Source organism: Drosophila montana, unplaced genomic scaffold (genome assembly GCF_035044405.1).
Source record: "Drosophila montana isolate Dmon_TW-CO22-7 unplaced genomic scaffold, ASM3504440v1 contig_786_1, whole genome shotgun sequence".
NCBI lineage: Eukaryota > Metazoa > Arthropoda > Insecta > Diptera > Drosophilidae > Drosophila > Drosophila montana.
Window position 1 is genome coordinate 987,501 of NW_026999081.1, and position 8,782 is coordinate 996,282.

At 39.0% G+C, this 8,782-nt stretch overlaps 1 long non-coding RNA gene across 2 annotated transcripts in view; it reads right to left on the reverse strand.

Annotated features, from left to right (window-relative positions):
* Nucleotides 1-7,238, reverse strand: part of LOC135440006 (uncharacterized) — a 43,136-nt gene extending 35,898 nt beyond the window's left edge. The window contains exons 1-2 of one of the 2 annotated variants that reach the window (XR_010438222.1): nt 7,101-7,238; nt 1,380-1,467 (exon numbers count right to left, since the gene is read on the reverse strand). This is a non-coding gene — a long non-coding RNA (uncharacterized LOC135440006). Of the gene's footprint in view, nt 1-1,379; nt 1,568-7,100 lie in introns of both variants that reach the window. The other variant, XR_010438221.1, reaches the window with a different exon arrangement.
* Nucleotides 7,239-8,782: the final 1,544 nt, after the last annotated feature.

Here is an 8,782-nt window from a genome sequence, read left to right on the forward strand (position 1 = left end):
GCGCATACGCCTAGTTGCACGCCGCGACCAGAGATCAAAGGCAGCCCTTTAAAGAAGAGCGACACGGTTAGGTGTGGCTAGATAAATTTAGATTATATTTGATTATTCAGGCCGCTTACCCAGATTCGAGATCATGCCTATTGACCTATTGAAGTGTTAAACTAATTGATGGATAAGTTGGGGATGGAATAAATTATATCAACAAATAGACGGACTTTTTTTTTGGCCTTATTCAAAATATCTTTTAAATACATTCTGATGCGTAACGCTTGGATTAAGCAGCTCAACAGATAATTTACTTGATTAACAATTTCTGTCCCATATAGATTTTAGTATACACAGCTCAAGAAAGTTTTTATCCAACAATTTCATAAAGATCGGACACTAATGCATTAATGCAGCAATGCACTTGCCAAAGTCTGAGGCAGGGGAAAGCAGATTTACGGCCTGTGCTGGGAATCCACTCCAACTTCACCTTGGGGGGATTGAAGTCTCAATCAAAGTAAACTAAATGCTTTCTTGCTTAAAAGCATGGATTACAGCAAATTGAGTTCTAAGCTCGTCGGCGCTTCGAACTAAAAGCCGTTAAATGGAAATGAAAACTCTTAGCCAATTTTAATTGGAGATTAAACTTAAACATCAGCAGCGAACAGCGAATTAAGAGCAGAGCTGCTTTTAAGCAAAAAATTAAAGTAGTTTTATTGTAAACTTGCGTAAAGTTCTGAATAATGATCAAATATGCTTGAAAAGAAAGGAGAAGCAGGAGTGCTTTAGTCGGAAGTGCCCGAATAGCAGATACCCCGAATCGAATACACTCGGAACGGTATTCATGGTCTGATCTTTTTTAAATTTGTTTGTGCTTGAATATGACAAACAAATGTGTGTACATACTAAAGCGCAAAGCTTTACCATCAAAAGTGAGAGTTTTTCTTTTCCAATTTTGGCATGAAATGGGGAACGTTCCCCATTTGGTAAATAGCACTAATAATTTACGAGCTATGCTTACAAAAATATATTTCAAAAAGTTTATAGCCTGTTCCTATAAAAATGGTTTTAGATATCGGAAGAATATGAACATGACAAACATGTCCGGCGAATGATGTAGAAGAGCATATGCTCGGCTCGACTAGGACAGACGTTGAGACAGTCGGACATGGATAAATCGGCTCACTGCTTCGTCCTTATCAGGAATATATATACATAAATATATTTAATAAGGTCAAAGCTGCTACCTTCTGTTACATAGAAAAACAATATAAATCTTTTACTCAATTTCAATGGGTATACAACATTCTGAACGGAGTATTAATTAAATGCAATTAAATGAAATGCGTTTCTTTAGTTCAGATAAGATAAATTTGATGTAATCAATTACTTACCTGAGTTAAGTTCGTAGTGTGTGCATATGTACTTAATTACGATTTATACCACATACAGGTTGCAATTTGGTTAGGTAAGTATTACCAGCTATTATAATTATTATTGTTGTTATTATTTTATAATTGTTATTATTAATTGTAGCAAGTTTTGATAAGCATTACGAAAACGAAAGATAGTTCTGCTTGCGCTGATATATGCATATGTACACATATAAATATTTACATAAATATATATATATATATATATATATATATATATGTATATAAATATATATACTTAGATAGACATAGAACATATATGTCGCATATAGCTGGATATTGCTCTCGAATTTCTTGGGCTTTTGCTTTAGTTAGTTTTCACTTTGACTTTGGCTTGCAATGTGGGCAACATTATAAACATGATTATCAACATCATCATCATCAGCATCAGCATCATCATTTTCATTATCATTAACATCATATTAGATCATTATCATAATAATTAGAAATATTTTCTGCACGTCACTTTGAGGCGAACAAACAAAAAAAATTTGAAAAAAAAACTGTATATTTATGTTGAATATACGCGCGCTACATAGGGTGCCCAGACACACACACACACACACACACGCACACACACCCAGGCACACCTGCACACTCACGCCCACACACACACACTGGGCACACATAAGTTAGACACGTGCGCGTACGCGTTCGCGTTCGCGTTCGCGGGATCCGTTTTATTTTTTTTCTTAACGACTTGAATGAGTTTTGAGTGTATTCGCATTGTATTCGCGACGCGTTCATTTAGTTCACGTTTCATTCAAAATTATTCAATTATCATTTATTGGCGCATTACTCGCTGCTGTCGCTGCCGTCGCTGCTGTTGCTACGAATTCCCTTTGGATTCCCCTATTTCAGCTCCTGCTGCGGGCCGCTTGAACATTTCCAGCTCATTGAACGCGTTTAGCTCAACTGGAACTGGAACTGGAACTGGAGCTGGAGCTGGAACTGGTTCTGACCCTTTTGGGTTTTTACCTTTTTCGATTTTATACACACATATTGTGTTTGTTTCTGGGAGTGGGAATCCCTCGTTTGCAACGGCTCTTTGTAATGCTGCAATGGCAACGGAACGTAAAAAGGAAACGGAAATTTTTTATCGGCTTTTCAATAAATTTGCAACAAAATGAGGCAAATTGTGCACACGGCCAGCATTTCCTTGCGTGTGTGTGTGTTAGTTATATATGTGTATATATATTATATATATTTATATATGTTTATTTAAGCAGATATTTCCCATCCCTCTTCGCCATAATTAAACGAATATTATTATTTTGTATTATAATTAGCGTGCGTTTTATCTATATCCCTGTAGATGGGTCCCATTAAGATTATATATGTATATTCTTGATTCATCTTCGTCGGACCGTCTGTTTATTTTTTTGTGCAAGCTAGCCCCGCAGTTGAAAAGTTAGCAGAGCTCTATATCATCTAGCACTATGGGAAGCATCGTTCCAAAAATAATATTTTGGCTTTTTATAATCTCCTGAAATTACCTAACAATTCGCTATTCTCCTCTCCTCTCTCTCTCTCTCTCTCTCTCTCGGTTTTCTGCAAAACCGATTTAAATTGGACTACTTTATTTTATAAGAAAACAATCGTCGTCAATAAGGGTCCTTTATTTCTTCGATTTTGTTTCTGTATTTTGCTTTTAAGTTGTTTATTTTTTCCCTAAGCTCGCATTTTCAATTTCTTTCTCTTTCAATTGAGTGCTTAGCTCTTCTTCTTATTTGCTATTTATTTGTTCTCCATTGCACTCGACTGTCCCCTTGCCAATTGTATTAAATGCTTGCTCCCTGATTTTAATATACTTTTAAAGAGGGTTGCATAGATATAATATTTATATATATATATATATATATATATATGTGAGTACACATTTATCTGTACTTCACATTCTTTAAATAATTTATTTGCTGGCTTTTGAAGCTTGGCAATTGAAGCCTTAGATATGTACTATGTCTATATTTTAAATCCGTAATAACTCTATGGACCGAGACGGGTCTAACCGTTTTTAGGTGTTTGTTTTTTTAATCTTCTTTGCATCGCTTTCTTAAACGTTCAACTGGCAACTGCTCTCACTCCCTGCCTACATCACACTCTCTGTCTCACTCTCTCCTCTCCTCTCGCTCTCTCTCTCTCTCTTTCGCTCTTACTGTCTGAGCTTTATGCTTCGTATTGACTCTCTTAGATGTTATCGTTTTCTCTGCCTCACTTCTCCACCCACTTAGCTGTCTCTCACTTTCACTTATTTTACTCTGTTCCCATTGCAATATTATTTGTGTCTTCCTTTTACCTCTCTTCCTTCATCCGTTTTTTCTCATTTATTTCTCCGTCTCTTTCTATCCTGCATATGTGCCATATTTCTTGTCGTTCAGTCTCCCCATTGTATTATATTATTGAATTTGCTTTGCGCCGTATTCGTAAACGTTTCATAAGCGAACGTATATATCCTTAGATCTGTGCTACCTCTGTTATATATTGAGTTCTATCATTTTCATTCCTTCTCGCCGACTGTCCCTCCTTATTTCTCTTTGCTTTTAATTTTCGACAGATCCTTTAATTTCCTTTCTCGCATTTCCTTGCTATTAGTTTACTTTGTCTATTCTCATTTCGTTTTCACTCTACTTGCCTCTTTCTAAGTCGCAACTAGCACTCGTACTTTGCATTTAGTTGGCAAACTGTCCCCCTTTAGTCGCTGCCCCTTTCCCTTTCATCTTGTGTATTGCAGCCCTTCCGCTTGCCGCGCGAGCCCCCGTCTCTTCGCCTACATCCTTTTACTTAATGTTTTTCAGAAGGCTTTTAAACTTGTCATGCATATTGATATAAGTAAGTAGAATTCGCCCTGCAGACTTGACGCTGTCAGCATATTGAAGCCAACCACCCCACACCCTTCACACCCCCAAAACCCCACTCCCAAGACCACCCAAGAACGCCCAAGCCCACCCACGCCCATTCAATTCTTAGTGCCGAATTTGCACACTCAACGAGAAATTCTCTTATTTCGCTACGGTTGAGAATTCGTATCGTAATTTAAGTGAATTTGGGCAGCCGCCGCACGACGTCGGGCGGCGCTTTGACTTCATATTGACTTTTGTCTTTTATATTCGGAAGTGTTCTGCTTCTTATATTTTATATACTCTCTTATGTACCCAATACATAATGAAAGAGTATATTATCGGCTTGGATGCATGCTAGAAGCTAGAAACTCTAAACGTCATATATATTTAAAGAAGGTCGTGAAAGCCCGGCCCGGTCTCAACCTTCATGGTCTTGGGCTTGAGTGAAAAATGTAGCTTTGTATATTTTTTCTGATGATCTCTTGTCCCTTTAACAGTGACTGCAAAACTATGAGAGACAAAGCCTATGAATGACTGCAAAACTATGCGAAAAATATATCTTGCAAGAAAATATATTTTTCGCCCGCCCAATTCTGTATTCAATTTAAGGCCCAAGATATCATCAGCAATATATAGTTGATAATAGATTATTGCTATTGCTTTAAATTATAATTATATACAAATATTATTCAAAGATAAAGTCGAAAGATCACTGTTTGAGAGTCATACTTAGTGAGCTACAAAGTTCTTAGCTACAGCTGTAGGGCAACAGTTTCAAAATGACCAGGCACAGCTTCAGAGTGAGTCGTCCCGGAGTCACAGTTTTGGAGCAATAGTCTTAGAGCTACCATATCAGAATCACAGTTTTAGAATAACCATGACAGAGTCACCGTTTTGGATTAACCACTTCAGAGTCACAGTTTCAAAGTTCCTTTTCAAAGTCACACTTTTGGAGTAACCATTTCAAAGTCACCGTTTTAGAGTGACAGTTTTAAAGTAACCGTTTCGAAGTCACAGGATTTGAGCAAGCATTTTAAAGTCAAGGTTCTGCAGTAACCATTTCAGAATCAAAAGTTTGAAGTGGCCATTTCAGAGTAACGGCTTTAGAGTAACAATTTCAGAGTAACGGCCTTAGAGTAACCATTTGAGAGTAGAAGCTTTGAAGTAACCCTTTCGGAGTCACAGTCTTAAAGTAACCATTGCAGAATCATACTGTTTAATGCTCTGTTTAAAAGTGCAAATCTCAGAATCACAGTTTTCGATGCGGACCAAACAAAATACCGCTTCAGAGTCACAATTTGGAAGACTGGCAGCTTTAGAGTCAATCACAACCCGAGCAAGACGCATCGTCTCGCTTGTTTTTAGCTCGAATTAGGTAAAGAGTAGAGTATGGAAGAGTTGAAAGAATCCAGTTGTAGCTACTTTCGGGAGTGTTCGACTGGGAGTTACCCTTTAGTACAATTAAAATTTTGGAAAAAATGGGGTTGAAATGGGCATGCACGCACGACGATCGGACAGATATGGACTGGCATGGAAGAGGCCTATTTTGGCCTGTTACACACAAAACCTGAATACCCTTGATATACAGCATTGTCAATGCTTACAGGGTATGCAAAAGAAAGAAGCAAATAGAAGCTAGCACCGGGCTTTTGTTTCAAGTTGTCTCTTTGCAACAAAATGGCGAACTTGACGGATGCCCGTCACACACACACACACACACACACGCAGAATTCAAGGACATTTGTCAGTGCGCAAAATACTAGATAGAACCAAATAGAGTCTGCCCTAAGCGCAACCGAAACCAAAACCAAAACCAAATTACACATTAAAATAACATTTGATGTAGCATTTCGAAAAGCCAACAACAAGAATTCACATATGAAAGTCATAAAAGTAAAAACACACACACACACAGACACAGACACACAGACACGCACTAGAGCATTACGCCTATGGCTAGTATATAGAGTCTGGATTGCTGCAGTGTTATGAATATGAAAATGATTTTTAACGAGGCGACACGTCGAGAAACTAGCGTTGTATCTGTCTAGAAGTAAAAATTTTTCTAAGATACAGCTGCAAAATTTTGGACGCTCTCGAAACGGCTTTTTGGATTTACGTCACAACCGTTTTATGGCTCTTTAAATACTAATTAAAGACAAATCACAAAAAAAAAAAAAAAAAAAAAACAATAAATAAATATCAAACAAAATATTTGCGTGTGTGTTGTTTTTATTCTCATTCAAATTCAAATATGTAATGCAAGGTGGCCGCCAAAAAATTTGAATAGAGTTTCGGTAAGGGGGGCGGGTTGTCGGGCCGTGTGGGGCACCTACCTCAAATAGTAGCACAGCAGCGCAGCATCAACAAGCAGTCACCAGTTAAAAAAAACCCAATTAAAAAACATTAAAAAAAAAATAACGAGTAATTGCCCAACAATTTTGAAAAAATTTCATTTAAACTTTTAGAAACCAACTAGAGTCGAAAGATTTGGAAACGTTTTCTGAAGACGGCGACGCGACGTGCATAAGATGTTTCGGGCATAGCCAAGGAATCTGTGTAGAAGAAGCACCAGTTAAAAAAAAAAACAACAAAAAACAATTACGAAAAATAAACGGTTTTCTTTGCTGTTTTCTTGCTTCTTTTTTCTTCGTTTTATCTTTCTTTCTTTTTCGGCTAGTTGTTTTTGAACCGTTAGGCGCTATGCAAATGCGCGGTCTTCCTCTTCCTCATGCATTGCGCGACGACGGCGATGGCGGCGACGGCGACGCTTGCGTTGGCTGCTGCGATAGCATCGACGGCGACGGCGGCGGCGTTGACGGCGCTGACAACGGCTACTAACACAGGGCGAGCGCACGGCTCGACAGGCTCAACGGTCAACTGCTGCGTGCTGCGTTTTGCGTGCTGCTGCTGCTGCGTGCTGCTGCTGCGTGCTGCTGCGAGACGTTGCGTTCGCGTTCGCGGCTCTGTACATCGCGGCGTATACCCAACGACTATTGGCCACGGACGCAGCGGCCGTGCTGGAGACCCGCCAGAGCGTTGCCGCTGCACGGTTCGGCAAACGCACGACGCGGCCGCTGAGCGAATCCGAAACGTAAATTGGCATCCGAATCGGTGTCCGAATGCAGTCGCAGTCGCAGTCGCAGTCGCAGCCAACATCGGCAGCTGATGATGCTTTCACCTTGAGCTTTTGCCACTGCCGTGCTCTATGCCTAATGCGATTTTTTATCTTTATCAGCAGCGGCGGTGACATCGGCAGCGGCAGCGGCTGCGGCAGCGTCTGCGTCTGCGGCAGCGTCTGCGTCGGCATACGCTTTCGATATCGAAAGCTGAAAGCTTATGCGCCGCAACATCCGAATTTGAAGGTCAGGCGGCTTGTGGCAGAGCTTGTGCTTTTAAAGTTATTCGAGCCAGTAGGCGCAATAAACCGTTGCAAGTGGCGCAAAGTGTGCGGCAAAATGCCGGCAAAGCATTGCGACGCGTTATCCTTTTGCTGCGACTTGGAAGTAAATGGGCCAACGCAGCAGCCGCAACACACTGCAGCGCATTTTCGAAATTCCAAATTCCATTCACATAAGCAAACTAAAAGCTCGGGGCAAAAGCTTTTACAAAGCTTTAGGCAACAAGCAATATTTCAAAGTGTCCGCTCAAAATTCAACGGCGAAATGAGTTCCATTTAAACAACGGACACTTGAAAACTTTAGCAAATTTTTCGAAATTTTACTATTGACACTTTATTAAAAAAAAAAAATTAAATAATAATCAGATAAGCACATCATTTTAAAGAAGTGTAAAATTGAATTCTTTCTTATCAAGCATTCAAAAAGATCTAGAAGCCAAGCCATGAACAAAGAGCCAAACATCGTGAAAATCGTATGAGATTTGACCGAGTTATGGGGGTGGGAAATTTTGACCCATGTCTGTTTAGATATTTGAGGGTACCATTTTTACATGAATTCTGACCAAGAATAATTTCTCTTTCTCGCTCTATCTCTGTTTCACATGCAAGAGAGAACGAGATTCGCCCTCTCTCTCTCTCTCTCTCTCACACACGCTGTCTCTCTTTCACAAGCTCATTCTCTCTCTCTTTTCTGAAGTAATCATGTGTTGAAAACTTTTCGTTAAGTAAATATTTACTTAATTATTTATAAATATGTGAATTGGAATGTATTTTAATGCAATCCTGATCTGGAAACTTTCTATATTCTTGTATTTATATATGTACATACATAATTTGCGTAAAATATACCCAATACCCAAAAATTCACAAATATGAGGGTTTTCGAAAATGATATATTTTAAGATTTGTTTAATAAAAGAAAAGCATTTCCAAGAATATGCATTGAATATCAATTCGCTTCTTATTTCTGTTAAATATGTACATATATATTTGTATCAAAGATTTTCAGTAACAAAAGCTCATTGTAAATTATTAGCCGCTGGCTAAGCTTGCCGGCTGTCATGGCACCGGGATGGATGCCCCATGTAGCCGTTGCCTTGGGAATAGAAAACAAGCAACAAAAT